The 20049-nt window shown below is 43.3% G+C and overlaps 1 long non-coding RNA gene across 1 annotated transcript; it reads right to left on the bottom strand.

The window, feature by feature from the left end:
• Positions 1–1901: 1901 nt before the first annotated feature.
• Positions 1902–16051, bottom strand: LOC120407508. The gene is made up of 3 exons (XR_005600076.1): positions 15800–16051; positions 3322–3432; positions 1902–1977 (listed from the first exon to the last, which is right to left on the bottom strand). It is a non-coding gene; the product is annotated as an uncharacterized LOC120407508 (long non-coding RNA).
• Between the last annotated feature and the right edge of the window lie 3998 nt (positions 16052–20049).

The raw sequence follows: 20049 nt of genomic DNA, 5'->3' as shown, positions 1-20049 counted from the left end.
GAATATTTGTGAGACCAATAGTTTACCATCATATGTCAACCAAAAACTGAGTTTGGCTGGGAATCAGCTGGGGCACTTTTACTGTCGGTCTTAAGGGATGAACCATTGAATTTCTCAGTGGGACGCCACTAGCTTCAGAACTCATTCTCTTCACCAACCTATCAGTACCTGAGTTTGGAGAGGGTCACAGCACAGTGAAAAGCCTTTTTTCCAGGCATTTGCTTGATTGGTGTTTTAGCCGGAGGGCTGCTCTGGTTGCACGTCATTTACCATTCTGCCTTCCTGGAAAAGATTAGGCCTGTTTGATAGCGCCCTCCTCCTGTCAGACTACACTTTGTTTTGCTGGGTCAGCCCACTCCCTGGGGTTATTCAACTGAGCTTTCTCAAGGAATCCAGGGAAGCTATTTTTCAGCTCTTTAATTGAGCCTTCTTACCAAAAGTAACCAAAGTCCTGCTTCACAGCCGTTGCACGCACATCAGTCCTTTTGCCAAATTAGTCTCACACACCAGTAACCAGATGTCCTGGATCTTACCTCAGAGCATCCACATACCGAGCTCCCCGCCCTTCTCTGTTTGGTTTTCTGCAGCAGTACCCCTCAGCAGTCACTTCTGTAGCAGTCCATCCAGGCACTGCCTCTGGTCCCTCAACTTCTTGGTGGGTGTTGCAGTTCCTCTCTCCCAGCCATTTTCTGTTGCCCTCTTTATATGAGGGCCAGCTAATTAAGTTCCACCTCTTTCTCAGGTGCAGTAGGTGGGGTTATCAGGTAGCCAGGCCATCTCCAAGCCTCTGACCCCCAAATGAATGGCATTCCTTATTCCCTTACACTGCTTTTATGGGCAGTGGAGATACAACAGGATGACCGTGAAGACTAGAGCATCTTTCAATTACAGTTGTTAAAGTTCAGGTTTAAGGTGCACCTTTCCTTGTGTATGTTTGCTTTTATTATCAAAGGATATGTGTGCCCTGTCAGCAAATCATGCACCCCAAAAGAAACAGGCAATTTCACATATGCATTGTTATTAAAATTCCTATGATGCCCAGCTATAATGACAAGGCAAGGTTAAAGAAAGATATGGTTTCACCAGGAGTCAACAGGTGGTGCTGTTACACGTAGTTTACAAGTTCTTTGTGAGCAGTTTAATCTTTCCAGGAATGCAGCATAGTTTGTGATGTACATTGTTTTGCAAGGAAGCTGTTGAAAGCATCAAGAGAGTTTCTTCTGTGCCTTCATCTATCCAGTGGAATCAGTTTGTGATGCAAAATTGCTCCCTGGGAACCAAGCATTGGTATTTGAGCTGAAATTCCTGACAACAGGGATTTCTCTATGTTGTTTCATCACCTCTGTTCAAGAACTAGCACATACATATTAAATAAAACAAGTTACACAATGAAAATTCCCAGACTCCTCGTCACTGATTTCTTCTTCAACAGGAAACCAACCCAAAGAGTTCCAACCTCTGTAATTGCTCCGCAGAAGGGTGACAATATAAATTAATAAAATAATTACTTTTTAACAGTGAGGGTAATTAAATATTGGAACAATTTACCAGATTTCTGGTGAATTCTCCATAACGGACAATTTTTAAATCAAAATTGGATTTTTTTTTTCTAAAATATCTGCTCTAGGATTTATTTTGGGAAAGTTCTATGGCCTGCAATCATACAGGAGGTGAAACTAGATTATCACAATAGTGTCTTCTGGGCCTGGAATCTGTGAATTTAGTTGGAGTTCTTTTCTTCTTTCAATGTAAGATTTGTATAAGGCAAATGTAATTTGGAGTTGAAGAATCACAGCAGAAGATGTTCTAGAGGACAAGAAGGAGTTGAGTACCAGCTAAGTACATTTCATTTACATTTACAGTTTATAACACATGCTATATTGTTATTATGTAAATTCTTTCTGGGGGAATCTGTCAAAGAGAGTAAGAGGTTGGGAGGCTGCAAGGATTCTGGACTTCATGCTGAGGCTGTTGGAACTGCGAAGAAAATAGACAACATTTTTAAGAACAGTGGGAAATGATATGTTCTAATTTGACCTCGGGGAATTGAGAACCCATAGGCGCCGGTGTCTTCTGGGCCTGGGGAGTGCTCCACCCCCAGCTCCACCTCAAGACTTGCCCCTTCCCCCAAATACCAGCCCAACTCTTCCCACCCGTGTTCCGCCTCAGGCCCTGCCCCCACCCCTTCACCCAAGTCCCCAACCCTGCCCCGCCCCTTCCCGCCCAGTTCTACCCCTTCCCCTGAGCATACCCTGTCACCGCTCCTCCCGCTTCCTCCCAGAGCATTCTGCATGCTGCATAACAGCTGACTGTGGCAGGTGGGAGAGGAGTTGATGAGCGGGGCCACCGGTGGGTGGGAGGCACTGGGGAGAGGGATAAATCTGGATAAATACATTTGATTCAAGAGGAACATATCTGGATATTCACTGGTGTAACCAAGAGCAGAATTTGCCTGCAGGTGGAATTGCTGTTTGTGTTGAAGTTGTTCAGTTGCCCACTTCAGTGCAAAGGAGTTTGTTATACCCAGACAAGAGCTGGTGTATTTCAAGGTTAATGGATTACAAGTAATTTAGAGAGTGATCCAATTTCCATCGGAAAAGCTTCTGTTGATTTATGAGAGTTGGATCTGGCCCTTGGTAATAGCTGTAATTATCCACAGCACATTGTTCACACTATCAGCTATTTTACACCTATAAGTTGAAGCTGAAGGACCTATTCCTCAGACCACTGAAGTCACTGGGAGCCTTTCCATGGACTTAGTGGGGTTTTGGATCTAGCCCTAGGATACTGCTTTCCTGGGCCATATCATACCATCATTTTTTAAGCAGAGCTCTCCATAGCTTTCAATGGAGAGGTCCTAAAAATCAATGTCATTTTCGGTGGCACCTTAAAGACTAACAGATTTATTTGGGCATAAACTTTCATGGGTAAAAAATCCACTTCTTCAGATACATGGAGTCCATGCATCTGAAGAAGTAGGTTTTTAACCCATGAAAGCTTATGCCCAAATAAATCTGTTAGTCTTTAAGATGCCACCAGACTCCTCGTTGTTGTTGTGGATACAGACTAACACGGCTACCCCTCTGATACTTAATGTCATGTTATTGCCCTTTGTGCTTTTAACTAATTCCCCACCCCCGATGTGCACACTATCATTCATAAATCCTCCCAATATAGTCCCATCTACATAGTCCTTCTATGCACTGTTTAAATTTGGAAGTGCTTCAAATGCAATACATTGAGTTACCCTGGTGTGGCTCCAGGTCAGGAAAAGCACTTAAGAATGTGCTTAACTTTAAGTTCTGTTGGTTATGTATTTACCTGAAGAGAGAAGCTTTCCTGATTCAGGTTCTCTGTGAATTCTGAACTGTTTACCCCCTCCCCCCAGACACAGTTGTTCAGATCCAAAGGAGATGGGGACAGTATAAGATTCTGAAAAGAAGAGATCAAATAGGAGCTAACCAACACAGTAGCACAGACACACACATTCCAGAAAAAAGGTCAACATTCCCCCAAATATAGCCATTATTTAAATTCAGTCCTTTTCAAAATTATGACATATCCTTTTTTATCATTGTTTTCCATTGTTGGTTTGGTGTCTCTGGGCTCCTACATTCTGGCAGGAAAGTAGAGTAGAACTATTACTAGATGAAAAGTGGCTTCTGTGGATAATCTGGATTTACGCCCTTGTAAATGAGAGTACAGTGGAGTTACTCCAGATTGATACCACTGTGAAAGACTTCCATAGAGTTATATAGGGTTCAGAGTGGTATGAGAGCAGAATTTGGCCTGTTAACATCAAGGAGCTAAGCACGGAGCTAGTTGCCACAGAAATTGACCCTGCAACTGCATTATCCAACACTGTAACGGAGTTCCATGCAAGCTAATACTTGAAATAAAGCTGTTTTCTGCTGTGTTCAATAAGAGCAAGAAAAATATAGAAATGTTCTAGCCAACCAAATTTGCTTATATGTTAAGGTTCTCTACAAAAAATTGGTCATTGGGAAATACTGGAGTGGCTAGATTATGACTTTTTCTGTTCTTATAATGGCAGAATATAATAAATTGGATGCACAACTGAGAGGATGTGCATTTTTTTTCATGTTCACTAAATCAAACCAATCTAGTACCATAAATGAACTCCTCAGAAGGATAGGATGTACTTCCAAACTAATAGGACTTTGGCCAAAATGATCTTTTGTTTGTTCTCCCAGGAAAATTATTCACATTTATGGAGTGAAATGAAAAGTGAAATAAGGGACTCCTGCAAGCATAGCATTTTCTTCAGCATGTTGCAAAGCACACATTTCTCTTTAACCCCCTCCCCCCCGTTCCTCCCTAGAAAAGGTCACAAATCCAGAGGATAAGACCGATATTGTCAGTTTAGTGGAAAACACAAAAATATTTTTAAATTCTCCAAGTTGAAATTCTCAAATAAATGTGGAGGCTCCAGCATGGCATTGGGGAGCTCAGAGGGGGAAGATCACTATGCAGCACCTCATGCCTCCCAGACATGAACTCAGCGGTGAGGCTGTACCCAACCCTGACAGCACAAGGATTGGGTCTTCCCCAGAAACAGCCCAGTCAGAACTAGCAGCTGAGCTTGGTGCAGGGCAGGAACCACCAGCAGGGTCTTCCCTAGTCCTGCCACTCTAACCCACAGTGATTTATTTTTCTGCCAGCTGCCCTGGCCATCTGAAACATACTGCTGTGGAGAGTCGCATGACTGCTGTTCTGGCTTCCCTGTCAGAAAGTCCTTTTCCTGCAGGGAAGCAAAGAAATCTGCAGGGGACATAAAGTCTGCACATGCACAGAGGCTCAGATTTCCCCCAGGAATAAAATCAGCAACTTTTGGCACAAACTGTACTCTTCCATGAGTGATGGTGGTTTGCTTGATGTTGGGTTTTTGGTTTTGTAAAGCAGGGGTCTTGAGTTCAAATCTTGATGGAGCCTTGCCACACAGGTAAGTTTGCAGATTCATTTGCCTTGTCCAGCCGGAGGGATCTTTCCTGATAGCAGCTATGCCATGGCCTAGGAATAAAAGCCAGCTGCTTAGCACTACTGGGTACGAGAACAGGATCTTACCACAAGTGGGGATTGAACCCATGTAGGCACATGTCTATTAGAACTTAAGTCCAACACCTTAACCACTCAGCCATTCTGGTAAGTGCCCCAAGTCTGCCCTGGTGGAAGAAGGACTTCTTGGGACATCATCAACCAGCCTGCTGCTTTGAGTGTGGGATGATGGCAGGCACAGCATCCCTTACATAGGCTTGGGCAGAGTACTTAGACTGCCTGGTTCCATAGCTCAGGAGTTAGCGCACTGGTCTTGTAAACCAGGGGTTGTGAGTTCAAATCTCACTAGCACCTTGGTGGCAGTTTTGGATTGGGCCTGTTATCCCCCAGCGGTGAGATGATTACCTTTCTGAAGTTATTTATTAATTTGGGGCTTGGGCGCAGTACAGGAGGACAACAGAAGGTTTTGCTAAAGAGAAGCAGCAGCCTTCATTTTTGTACCAGTTGGTCAAAGGGTAGCAGCAGCCTACTAGAAGTGGGATCCAAACCCACATATGCTCACACCTACTGGGGCTTGAATTTAATGCCTTAACCACTCAGCCATCCTAGTAAATAGACTTGAGCAGCCCAACCGCTACACCCAAAAAGTCTTGGTCGTACTACGGCACTCTGGCTTTGGATAACTACCTAGCTCTCTGCATCTCAAAAGGTTCAGAAAATGCTATGCTTGCTTAGGAATCTGTCTGTCTGCATTCACTTGGCTAGCTGCGGAGCGCCCAGTTGGCAGCTTGGAATCCAGGGGAGATTAAACTGATTCCCATCAGTCAGAATTTGGGGAAAATCTCCAAATCCAAAGCAAAGACGTAAAGTGTCGCTGGTCCCGTGGGGGAGTGCTCCTGCTCCTGCTGCTCAGAACAGCATTCCAGGCTTGGAGAGCTGCCTATGACCAAGTGGTTGGGAAGGTGGCCACAAATTAGCTTCCAGGGGCTCACTACAGAGCCTCCATTCATCTTCCTACAGCTTGAATATTAAGTCTTCCACTGTGGCTTCTGTTGGCGGGGAACGGCATCCCCTCTGGCATCCTCTTTGGGGGACAGCCCAACTGGAAAGCATTGCAGCCACCAGGTCAACCCATTGGGGATAATGGACCTGGTTCTCCCAACCTCAACCCTGTGCTGAGGGAACCAGGTGAAGGTGATTGGGGCTCAGCAGAGGGTGGGGGGCTGGATGTGAGGGGTAATGGAGCTTGGTAGGGGGGCTCTGGGTGTGGGGGAGCTCCATGGGGGTTCCAGATGCTGGGGAGTGGGGCTCAGTGGTGTCAGAATCCAGGTGCAAATTGCTCGTCAGGGTGGTCCCGATGCAAGGGGATTGGGGGGACACCTGAAGCAGAGCTGTTGGGGAAAGAGAGAGTGTCTTGGGTCAAGAGCCCACTTTCCATAGGTGGCAGTGAGGCAACTGCTCTGCTATGCACAAAACCCTGATCCAGAGCAAGATCTTCTATGAAGGCTTTTGAGCCAACTTCCCCACGAACATGAGTTGTACTGGGGGAGGGTCTGACTGTGCCCTGGATGTCTGCAGGGGAAGAGAAAATCCCATCTTCCCCCATCCCAGCCAGGACTGAGACCAGAGCAGGGCAGAAGCCACCAGCTGGGTCTTCTCCAGTTCCACCTCCTGCCCCACAGTGATTTACCTCTGTGCCAGCTACTCCGGTCACCCAAAACATTCTGATGGGCAGGGTCATATGACCACTCTACTGGCTTCCCTTTGCTTCCCTATCAGAAAGTCCTTTTTTCTGCAGGAAACAAAGAAATCTGCACAGGACATAAATTCTGCACATGCAGAGTAGTGCAGGAATCCCCCAAGAGTAAAAGTTCCATATGTCAAAACTCAGGCTTTTGGACCAATATCTTCTTCCAGCTAGGTACACTGTATCAAGCATGCTGAGGGTATCAGACTACCTGCCCTATTATTTCATACAAAAGTCACAAAAAGAAAACTCAGATTTTAGAAATGTAACACAAACATCTGAGTCGTTTTCCTGTTGGTTTATAGTAAGACATTCTTTTTTGATCTTGACATTGATGTTTTTTTTTATATTAAACTTATAACAACTTAAGACTGGGGGAGAGAACTCTCTACATGATTTGGGTCCTGGCTACTTCAGTAACTCCTTGCATGCTGGACGGAATGGAGCTCAGCTTCCAACATCTGTATTGACCGCACATGGCAACTTCTTGACTGTTGAAACCCGATCAAGAGGGAGTTGGAAGGCCATAGGTGGAAAAATCAAGCCCAAGCAAGAGTGGTCAGGAGTTGCGGAGAATGTGGAAACACATTAGATCACAATGAAGTAAGACAATACAGGCCCAGTCTATACTCTTTTTCTGCAGCCCCTTTGCAATGGGAATCCCCTTGTTATTATCTAAGGAGGTGAATCAATATTCAGGAAAGCTGTGATCTCTACCTATATTCCCGATATTGAAGGTGGCATTGAATGGGCTATGAGTAGATGGAGTTGGGAAGGAAAGGATTAGATTGTGCTGGTGTAAAAGGAGATTTCTCCTTGTGGATATTGCTCCAATTTATTTTTACATGTTTTTATGTAGGCTGTAAGATGCTCTGAATAGTACAGTAGCAGGGGAATGAGGTGCAGTGAAAAAGGATCAGCAGCTTACTGCCTTACGCTGGGACTTGCAAGGCCCAGGTTCAAACTCCTGCTCTGCTGAAGACTTTGGTGGGCAAGTCACTCAGGTGCTCTGTTCTTCATTTGTGAAATGGTGATAGCGACCCTTCCCTGCTCCAGAGGAGTTGGGAGGCTAATTCTGTTAAAGAGTCTGAGATACTCAGATACTACAATAATGGAAGTCACATAAGTGTCTAAGATGGATGGCGATACATTGCTTTGGTGATGAATCATTGACTTCTTCACGTACATTCTGCCCATAAATCCCCTGCCAGGTCTGCTTCCAACTGCATGAAATTCTGAGCAGCTTCAACACAGGTAAATCCTTTTAAAACAACTTGGTTTTGAGTGATTAATCTTGCTCTTTTCTTTCCCCCCAAATAGACAGTTTCTGCTCTCAGTTACAATGGCCCAGGGATCCAAATTTCAATAGAAATCTTTACTCCTTGGCGCAAGTGCCAGTACAAAATGGTAGCACGAGAAAGGATGGGGGTTCAGCTTGCTGACTTTTGCACCTGTCCTGGGCCACACTGAATTCTCTTTTCCAGTATTCATTTTGTTTAGGGCGGCATCTTCAGAAAAATGGGGGAAAAAATGCTCAAACTACAAAATGAAAATTCAGTTATTTGTGCATTCAGTCATTCTCTCAAGTCAGAGGAAAATGGATCGATATGGTGTGCTGCACTGTGCCCTATTAAGCACTTTTCCTCCATACTGTGTCTCATAATGATTTCTGTTTCCCAAAGAGATGCCAGAGAGTTCCGTACTTACTGCTGAGAAAACATAGGAAGGAAGAACATGCACAACGGGTCAGATTTGGCAAATCTTTATTGACATGAATAGCTCTTATCACATGACTAGCTTTTTTTAACCTAATGGGATTACTCAAGAGAGGAAGGCCTACACCAGGGGTAGGCAACCTATGGCATGCATGCCGAAGGCGCCACACGAGCTGATTTTCAGTGGCACTCACACTGCCCGGGTCCTGGCCACCGGTCCGGGGGGCTCTGCATTTTTATTTAATTTTAAATGAAGCTTCTTAAACATTTTTAAAAAAACTTATTTACTTTACATACAACAATAGTTTAGTTATATATTATAGACTTATAGAAAGAGACCTTCTAAAAATGTTAAAATGTATTACTGGCACGCAAAACCTTAAATTAGAGTGAATAAATGAAGACTCGGCACACCACTTCTGAAAGGTTGCTGGCCCCTGGCCTACACTGTGTACAGGGTCAGCCCCTACTGTGTTTTCATAGATTCATTCAGATTTGTGGATATGAAGGCCAAAAGGGACCATTAAAACATCTTGTCTGACCACCTGCAGAACACAGGGCATAAAATTTCACCCAGTGATTCCTGCACCGATGCTAGACTCAAAGTTGGTAGGCTTATGTTCAAGTCTGTGCACTTCCTAACTGACCACAGGCAAGTCATTTGGCCTCAGTTCCCCCTCTATAAAATGGGGCTAGAATCACTGCCCTACCTCAAAGGGCTATTGTGGGTTAAATCAATGAAAGATTGTGAGGGGCTGAGATACTCTGCTGGAGGGGCAAATGAGCACCTTAGATAGCCTGGGTGGAACTACAGCAGATCTTTTTTGAAAGCCATCCCATCTTGATGTAAAAACTTCATGGGATAGAGAATCCATCAGTGCCTTGGTAAACTGTTTTGGTGGTTAATTACCTGCAATGGTTAATGTTACGTCCTCCTCACATGGCTTTAACTGACACCAGGGCCACCCAGGGGGGCAGGGCAAGAGGGGCAATTTGCCCCAGGCCCTGGCCCCGCAGGGGCCCCCACGAGAGTTATTTGGGGGCCCTGGAGCAGGGTCCTTCACTCGCTCTGGGGGGCCTGGAAAACTCTTGCGGGGCCCGGGCCCCCGGAGCGTCCTCCGCTCCTGGTCTTCACCGGCAGGGGGTCCTTCCACCCCGGGACCCGCTGCTCAAGTGCAGCCGGGTCTTCGGCGGTAATTCGGCGGCGGGGGGCCCTTCCGTTCCGGGACCCGCCGCCGAAGTGCCCCGGAGGCCTGCGGCGGGGCCCCCCCCGCTGCCGAATTACCACCAAAGACCTGGCTGCACTTCGGCGGCGGGGGGCCCCCGCCGCGGGTCTCCGGGGCACTTCAGTAGCGGGTCCCGGAACGGAAGGGCCCCCCACCACCAAATTACCGCCAAAGCGGGGGCCCCCCACCACCGAAGACCCCAGGACCCCGGAATCCTCTGGGTGGCCCTGACTGACACACTTGCATTCTTTCATTTATTCTTCTCCAAAGCTGAGTCTGTTTTATTTGTGTGCTTTGCCCTGGCTAAATTCACTTCTCTTCCTAATCTGTGAACTGGATTTCATACTCTATACACAAAATAATGTTATCAATACTGTATCAAGTGACCTGCCCCAAGGTGGAATTCATTGTTGATGTGTTCTTCACATTGTTGATGTGTTCACTAAATTCTCATTTTTTAAAAAAAAATTGAACAGCTGCTTGCTTTTTTAACAATAGAATGGTTTTTCATGAGAAAATACATTCCCCCCAAATCTATGAGCATGAGTCTGTAGACATATGCAAACTGACCTCTCTCATACATATTAGCTACTACAGCTGGTCAAATACTATTCAGTGAATATGTCATTCACTTAATTTAATAATTTCTCTTTGAAAAATTGTCTGGATATGGAGGCTGATCACCTGTCTCACTCCAATCCTTTTGTGGTGTCTCTCTCTATCACTAATGAACTGTTGCTGTGGTATCTACCTGCCCTTTACATAAATTATTCCACACAATTTCTGTCTTTAGGGAACCAAGTTTCTGGTTCTATCACTTTCAACTTAATTTTCTTTGTTTGTTTTCAGTTCCCATTCTGGAACATACATACCAGTGAAGGAAGAAATGTTTTTCTGTCATGTAGACACAGAAAAAAAAAGGGATCCATAAGTGCATAATTGCAAATCACATTTAAGTGGGAAAATTGTAAGAAATTACCCATTTTTCATTCAAAAGTGATTTGCACAATTTCTGGTGGAGAAAGTACACTTTGTTCTACAGTCACATCAAAACGACTCGCATTCCAAAATGTGCTAAGGCTATTGAAAGGGACCTTGACTGGCATCTAGAATGAACTGTTACTCTGGCAATGATTTGGCATATCCCAGGATGGTGCAAATTAACATATCCCCAGATAGCAGAAGTTATCATATGCCTTGATAGCACAACTTGCAGATTTTGGATTGTATTCATGGGAACAGATTTTTCCAACAAGTAACTTGCCAAAGGCTTGATATAAAAAGTACTTATGCCTAATGTCTGTCATTCCTTCTATGCCAGTTCATGCTTCCTGGGCTGGACTGGATCCACCCTGGCACTTGAAATGTAGCAAATAATGTTGCTAGCTGAAGACATTGCGGTGACCTGCATTATTTTGCTGGCTCTTTGTCATAAAGATGGTGGTTACATATACCATGTCACTCTGGGCCAGTACGGTATTTTTTACAGTGCTAATCATCCCAAAAGATCCCAAAGTGATTTACAAGCTGTAAGTAGAGAACAAATGCCTCCTCTGCCATGGCACATGGCAGCTGGTAACAGCCCAGATTCAGCAAAGCACTCAAATGTGCTTAAATGTAGAACATGTGCTTAAGTCCCGTTCACTTCAGTGGGACTTAAGCATGTATCTAAGGGCTTGTCTACACTTACCAGAGGATCGATGCTGTGGCAATCAATGGATCGGCCACTAAATCGATCGCCGATCACTCTCCCGTTGACTCTTGTACTCCACCGGATGAAGAAGAGTAAGGGGAGTCGATGGGAGAGCGTCTCCAGTTGACATCGCGTAGTGTGGACCCCATGGTAAGTAGATCTAAGTACGTCGACTTGAGTTATGCTATTAACGTAACTCAGATTGGGTAACTTAGATCGACTTTCATGCATAGTGTAGACAAGGCCTAAAGCTAAGCATAGGTTTATATCCTTCACAGAATCAGAAGCCCAAGAGAGAAGCACTTCTCAACAGTTTAAGACAAGAAGTGGGAAAGGATATCTTATCCCAAGAGTTCTCCAAATATCTCATTCCTTGGCCCACTTCGTAAGGAAAAAGTCTTCTCATGAGCCAGCATCTCCTTCTCATCACCTTGACCAGGGTCCCAGTGTGCTAAGTGCTGCACAGACACATGGTAAAATGACTGTCTTAGAAGCCCCAAAGATCTAACATTCGGGGTTATCCAAGGATGCAACAGGTACAGGAGATATTCAAATGAGCAGGAGGGAGAAGAAGGTAATGATAAATGGACAAGCTATTGCTCATCTCTCTACCCGCCTACTCCTTGCCAACTGGCAGTGCTTATTTTTAGAGGACTTTGATTCTTGGGCTGTTAATTTGGCCTCTCCCAATGGGATTTTTTTGGCAATAAAAATATGAAGGGTGACAGGAAAGAAAAGTTATGCTCTCTCTCCCCCCAAAATCGTACATGGGCATAATGAAATGTGACACAAAAGTATGCTGCTTTATGTGAAAAGCTGTGTTGATGATGCAGGCTGTGGCTGTGTAATCAACTGGTTAGTATGTGTTAGCTGTGTCCCCCACCCCACCCGAAAAACCAGGTGACTGATCCACAGAGGATGTGAGTGTGTTACAGCTCCTACTAGGAAAAGCTGTGTCTTTATCTCACACCATAAAGGCTCTGGAGGTCCTTGATAGCAGGCATCATGATTGCAAGATGTCATAAATATCCATATCAATACCATATTCTATAATAATAGTATCACACACTTTTGTTAGAGATTTCCCTCTGAGAATCCTGAAGTTCTTCACACGTCTGTGGGTCAGATTGTCTGCTGCTGTAGTTCCATTAAACTCAGCAGAGCTACACTGATGGACACCAAGTGAGGATGTACCTCATCAGCTTCATAATACCACTGGGAAGCTGGGTCTGTATTGTTATGCTCATGTGGCAGATGGGTCACTGAGAGGTTCAGTGAATAGCTCGAGGCCACCTGGCTAGAACCTAAATTGCCTGATTCTAGTCCTGTGCTTTATCCACCACACCAGGCTTTGTTACTCTGCATGTGGTTTATTATCTGACCACCTGTCAGCCTGGAGGGATTTGACTCGCTAAGTGATTATGGCTTCATTCTGTACTGTGGTTATTAGTATTGGTCAGCATGGTAGACCGGTGACAAGCAAGCAGAGTGTAGCTATATTTCAAGGATAATCTGCTCACCCTTGCTGGTCCTCTCCAGATCTGCTTGGAATTACAGCTCGTGCCCTGGAGAATGGCATTAGCAGATGCTTGGCTCAACAGTTTTTCCCACTGCTTAAAAAGAGGGATTTATTCCCCTGCTGTCAAGTGCATAATTTTTTTTATCGATGTTGTCTCCCTTTCCCTCTCTTGTTAACTTTCTCCTGAGAGTGTTCCACTGAGGACACAGGGTGTAGGCAACTGAAATGAGCAATTACTCTGCTTTTCCTGTGACTATCATGTCACTCTAAATACAGGCTATCAAAACCCTATATGGATGATCGAGTTCTTATACAGAGCGATATCCTGCCCTTTTGTTCAAAAAGATCCACCTCTCTGTATTAATATTATTCTCCAGTCATTATATCCGTGAGGAGATATTTGGGCTGATTTTAGTTTTCCATTTCACTTTTAGAGAAACCTGGAGAATCCCTGGGATCTTCTATGAGTACTACCCAAAGCCCCAGGCTGGAGTCCCAGGCCCTTTAAATCTCCACCTGAGCCCTTCTGCCAGAGCCCCGGGGTAGCAGCCATGGCCTGGGGCTCCAGCGGTGATTTAAAGGGCCTGGGGCTCCCAGTCGCCACTACTACAGCAGGAGCTCTGGGCCCTTTAAATCACCTCCGGAGCCCCCGGCCGCCACTGCCACCCCGGGGCTCCAGCAGTGGGGCTCTGGCGGTGATTTAAAGGGCCTGGGGCTCTGCTGCAGTAGCGGTGGCTGGGAATTTAAAGGCCCCACCCCTTCTGGTTCAGGCCCCGCCCCTTCCAGTTGAGGCCCCACCCCCCTGCCCAGGACTCTGGCGTACCAGTAAGTCCTTTAAGTTACTTTCACCCCTGCCTGTTTGGCAGAGTGGTCAATGTGTATCTTTGTGTGAGTGTCTTTCAGGAACTCAGTGTTCTTCCATGGAATTCATCCCTCAGAGCAGGAGATCCCTTAAAGGACAGGCAGGATTCCAAGGCTCCAGGGCCATAGTACAGGAAAAGCTTGTAGCAAAGCCTCTAGTTAAGGTTGCCTGACACTTTCCCTTTTAAGACCTTTATTTCCCAGTTGCTTATAACTTGGCCCATTTTTGCACCATTTGGGCTGAAAGTTTCCAGGCTGTCTGTCTGAGACTGATCCGTTTAAAGTTGCACAGAAAGCCTTCTAGCATTTTCTAACTCTTGTGTGCTTGATTGTGCAGAAAAAAAATATTCTACACGTGTCCAGCAGGATAATTGTTAAGGCTTGTTACACCACCACTTCAGTTTTACACTGATGTAATGCCATTGAAATCAACAGAGTTATACCGGAGTAACCCAGAAATGATTTAGGCACATAATGTCTAAATCAGAGGTTGCCAAACTGTGGGACATGTATGACTGTTCACTACCTTTTTTAAGAAACCGGTATATGACCCAATACATTTACGAACAGCTGATCTAAAGTGCTTTTCTATAGTGCTTTTTGTGCACAGATCTCAATGCTTTACAAAGGAGGTCGGTATCACTATCCTCATTTTACAGATTGGGATACTGAGACAGAGAGAGGAGAAATGACTTGCCCAAGGTCACTCAGCATGGCAGTGGCAGAGCCAGGAATAAAATCAGATCTTTTGAGTCGCAGTCCAGTACTGTATTCATCTATCCACTAGGCTACAGTATCTGAAATGCTGTTGTCTCTGAACATCTCTGAGCTCTCCTTGAAAATGCTTGACTCATCTAGGACTAGTGCTCATTAAGCAGTTTACAAAAGAAAGAACTTTTAATTAGGTGGTTTGATAAAAAAAATCACACTCAAAATAAATTATATAAGCTTTCAGCAATAATTCTTGGTACTAAGTAAGTCCAGTGAGACTAGATCTCTCTGATACTGCAGCCTGATAAATAAATGCATTTATTATTTGAAGAAGCTTCACAGATTCATACACTTTAAGGCCAGAATGGACCATAATGATCATCTAGTCTGATCTCTTGCACATTGCAGGCATTTTATATAAAAATTGTTAAAAATAGTTATATAGAAGAAAATATATTTTCATTTTGCTACAAAAAGTGGCCAAGAAAGTTGATATGGCCATAGATCATTAGCAGGATTTGAATCCAGTACCTTCAGCACTAGAGCATAGACCTCTATTACCTGAGCTAAAAGAGCAGCTCCATTAGCCAGTGCTAATAGTCAGCTGTTATTTTTGTTCTAAACCAGCTATGAGACACACAACATGTGAGCTTGTTACAACAGCATTATAAAAAAAGCCTCATGGATGCAGTGTTTTCAGGTTATATCATCCACAACCAGGCCACGTCACAGCCCTTGATTGAAAGTGTGCACCAGCCATTTGTTTCTTGGTTTGGAAGATCATCATTGGCTCCAGGATGTCTAGGAGGTAGCTGTTGGCAAGACCACAGTCTATTATCTATACTTGGTGAGATGGATCTTGACCTTGGTACCTTCATCATAGAATCAGAATCATAAGACTGGAAGGGACTTTGAGAGGCCATCTACTTCAGTCCCCTGCACTCATGGCAGGACTAAGTATTATCTAGACCATCCCTGACAGGTGTTTGTCTAACCTGCTCTTAGAAATCTCCAATGATGCAGATTCCACTACCTCCCTAGGCACTTCATCTACACCTTTGTCACCTCAAGAGGAGACTATTTCAATGAACTCTAATGCTGCAGCTTAAAGTCACCTTAGACAAATGAAAAACCTGGCTGCATGCTTACCAACAGTGCCTCACACAGATGATACTGGCCCTCCAAGGTCTACACTGGCAGTTAGTTGTTTTCCTGGGTGGAATTTAAGACCTTAATTGTTTAGTTTCTGAAAAAAAACCCTCTCTCTCCTAGTGCAATACCTCAGCAGCTCCCCTAATTGGCGGTACTTACTGGTTCTCATCCTTCTTTATATGAAAGGGAGCTGGTCCTCAGATATGGAATTAGTTTCCCTCCTTTGTCTGACAGAGCCTAGACTTATTGACTCAGTTTGGCTGGTGGGTTGGAGAATGCACCAACATTTCAAGGTTATATCTCTCTTCTAAAGTGAGGGTCTGTCTGCTCTAGAAATGCTACAGTGGCAGCACTGCAGCTGCACCACTGTAGTGGAGAAGTGTAGACACTTACTGCAGGGGTTCTTCCATCACTTTAATAAATCCACCTCTTTGAGAGGGGGTAGCTAAGGTTGATGGAAGAATTTTTCCATCGACCTAGCAGTGCATCCACCAGAGCTTAGGTCTTCTTAATTACATCACAGAGGGCATGGAATTTTTCACAACTGAGCACTGTAGTTAAGCCGACCAAACGTTGTAGTGTAGACCAACCCTCAGTCTGCAGTGAAATGCTTTGTATGCTTGCCTGTCTATCATTCACTGGGTGTTTTACTGCTCTGTATTTAATTTGTCCAGCCTGAAGTCTTACAGAAAATGTAAAGAATCCTTTTGGGTTCCAGCTATCGCAGGGTGTCACAAACTTTCAGCAAACTTATGAGAAGTTTATTTATTTATTTAGTTAGTTTTAAAAAAGCCTTGTTTGATCTTAGCTATATAATTCTGGTTTATTCTGTAATCCCCTCAACAATTCAGTCAAGCTGCATCCAACCAACAAAATGAAGCTGAATCCCAGTCCAAGAATGTACAACAAGGATTTGACTTCTGACAAAGGCAGCTCTGAGGGATTATTTCACTTTAGAACATTTTTAGAGCAGTTCCACCTATACATTTCCCCCACAATTCAAAATTAACTCTTTGGTAAATACAGGAAGGCAGGTATGTGTGGTGTCATGGGTCCGTGGAAGTGAACTGACAGTCCCTTTATGCTCTAATGCAATGCTTCGACTTTCAATTAAAAAATAAAAAGCGTGTTGAAACTGGGGAGAAAGATATTTCAACCAGGTTGCTCTACTTGAAGTCAGTTTCTAAGCAGAGTCTCAGTTGCCATGAAGCCTCCAGGCGACTTTCTTTGAGGATCATTGGCTGGTTTCCACAAAACAGTTCACTGCTATAAATAAAAAAGACACACAGCATGTTGATTTACACTGAGCTGTTGTTTATGGGAATCAGAGAGTTTTCTGAGGTCAGAAATCATCTCTGAAGAGTGAATCCCTGTAAATTCTGGTTTATATCTCTGCATGAGAGTTAAGGGAGATTGGCAAATGTAGGCTTTAAAAAATGTAGAAAAAAAATCTTTTCTCTCTCTCTCTCTCTTTTTTTTTTAAGCAGTGAAAGAGATATTGACAAGTAGGTTGGGTCCATAATTCCATTTTTATAAAAATAAATCTTGAAAAATAGTACCGGTATATAGAAAACACTTTTAATTTTATTATTATAATTAGTAGTAGTAGTACTAGTTGTAATTATCCAGTAAAAATGTACAAATATTCCCCTGTGGTGTGGAAAAGCAGACTGCTAGAGGAATTTGGTAGTGCATAAGAGCAGAAAGTGAAAGTAAGTAACCATAAACAATAGCAAAACTGACCAGTCCTACGTATTTCCCAAAGTGTGAGGCTATTGGGATTTGATGTTTGGCTTCAGCCAATTATAGTTTGGTTAGAGAAGGGAACTAAAATCTGGTCCCAGATACAGGGTTTTGAATCATCATGTCTAACTGAACTGCAGTTTCACCTTGCTTTGAGTTCATTCATTCTATGAAACTTGCAAAGGTATGATTTTGATGCAAAACCCTAAATTATCCCATTTTCATATGTAACCAGGACTTGGGTTTGTCGAAAGGGTTCATACATTTCATTTGACAGTGCAACATTCTGATTTGTAACAAAATCTAAGGCCCATGCATTGTTTGGAGTTTACTTTTGAACATTTTGCACAGCTCTGCTACAATATAAGTTAACTTTGAAATTACAAGTTTGGTGTTAAAATGAGCTTTATAAAGCATGGAAATGAAGTAGATATACAAACTGTGGCTGGTTCTTTGGTGGCACTACATGCAGAACTGTTTGCCACAAAAAAAAATGTCTTTGAGGACAAGAGCTTAATGGATCAGAAAAAGACTTTGATATTTATATGGATAATGGGAATATCCAGAGTTATAATAGCAATTATTAAACAGGCAAATAAAAAAGATTTTTGGAAGGGAAATAAACCCTCATGTGTTGTGTTATAAAACAACTGTGAAACTAACAGCTCCTTTATGCCAACTGGCAAAGGGCATACCCAGCACACTTTTATCAGAATATTTTGCCAGTGTCTTGTAAGAAATCATATAAAAACTGGTGGGACTCTGATCATTACTTTTTTTGTGTGATGTGGGTAAAGAGCACACATATGTGTGCTGGAAATACATTGTTAAAATATGTTCAGTCCAAGCAATCTGAATAGAATTGTCAACACGTTTGTTGATGACAGAGGAACGTTGTCTCCCCTCTTTGCCTGTGATTCCAATGTAAATTGAGAAAGATGAGGCCAGAGACAATGAAAGTACATTTATATCTAAGGTAAACAAAGTGATGAAGCCAATCAAAAAGGTAAATTAAACAAAAGATGAGGAAGACAGCATGGTGGCTTCACCCCAGCAAGCAAAGGAGCTTTGTCTTGGTTCACTTTTCAAGGGATACATTTCAAAGGTTTACTGGAGTTTAAAAAGATGGGGAGGGAACACCTTAGTTATTCATGACTTAGGGGACAGAGACGACAACACCCTCTGATTCTGTGATCATTGAATCCTCTTGCTAGAAAGGCTGGAGATGCTGGTGGCTTGATGTAAGTAGGAAAGCTGTTCGGTAGGAGTTTATAGCTTGCTAAAATTATGTCATAGACATTGTATGTATGTATGTATGTATGTATTTATTTATCATTGCAGTCACACCTACATGGACCAGGACTCCATTGTACTAGTCGCGACATACAAAAAAAAAGCATATTTTATTTTGTTTTGTTTGCAACTATTTTCTATTTGTGTCATCTCTGCTTAGTATCACTTAAGTTTCTGTTTTTTGTTAATTAATTTATTCTCCGTTTTACTATTAACCAACTCAGTGCAGGGACACTGGAACAATTTGTATAGTGGGGGTGCTGAGAGCCATTGAACCAAACTGTAAACCCTGGATAGGATGGAAACCACTTCAATCCAGGGGGTGTGGCAGCACCTCCAGTACCCCTAGTTCCAGCACCTATGTCTCAGTGTGATTATACTGAAGTATAGAATGAGTCCTCAGATAACTTAACAGGCTGGTGTGTGCATTGTCTTTCTGGAGGCAGCAAACTTAATAATTTCTGTGAGTGTCTAATGAGACAAAATGGATGCTACATAGATGTCTGTGGAAATCTGGAACTGGGGTTCACTGGTATGAATAAAGCAAGGTTAAGACTGGCAGACTCTTCAGGAGTTGGTTGCTGAAAGCAGACTACTTGGTGTGGCAGGGAGCTGACACCGAGTGTAATCTCCAGCAAAGCTCACTCTTGTTAAGGCAGAGGGATAACACGCTGGCTGATGGTTCTGAGGTGCCGTGAGGAGAGTATCACAACAATCGCTAACTACTGGTGGAAACTTTCCCTGCGGGTAGATTTTTTCATAACCTGTGCTAAAATCCCAGGGATTTTTACTTCTTCCTCTGAAGTATCTGTTACTAGATGGACCACAGGTCTGATCTGTTGTGGAAATTCCTATGTTCCAAAGCACTGGAGGAGCTCATCTAAGGTCTGTATTCAGAAAGAAACACAAAGGGTTGAAAAGTCATGAGGCACTTTAAATGGGCTTGGAAGGATGGGACTTTGATCAATACATGTTAGTAAGTATCAGTTTCACCATAGGTGCACAAACAGATGACAAAATATTTCCATCGATAATGATTGAAATTTACAGATGGGCAATGTAAGAAAAAAAGCTGCTTGAGAACTTAGAGTTTGATGTCAGGACATTTACTTTGTATATTTTGAAGTACAGTTGACAATTTGTGTTTTGAACGCTTATAAAGCGGTAACGTTTTGAATTTCAACATTTACTGTCATTAAATAATTATTGTCTGGGCCATTATTATTTCCCACAACAGTGAAATTTTAACGTGATAAAAAGAGAACAAAGGCTTAAAAATAAACATTGATATTATGTGCTAAAATTGTAATAAAATAAAAATGGAATTTTCCCAAGCATAACTTTAGATAAGGATGTCTGAGACCAGCAAAGCA

Source organism: Mauremys reevesii, linkage group 6 (genome assembly GCF_016161935.1).
Source record: "Mauremys reevesii isolate NIE-2019 linkage group 6, ASM1616193v1, whole genome shotgun sequence".
In the NCBI taxonomy this organism is placed as follows: Eukaryota; Metazoa; Chordata; order Testudines; family Geoemydidae; genus Mauremys; species Mauremys reevesii.
The sequence above is the reverse complement of the archived record's forward strand: the minus strand, read 5'-3'. Positions and strand labels throughout refer to the sequence as shown.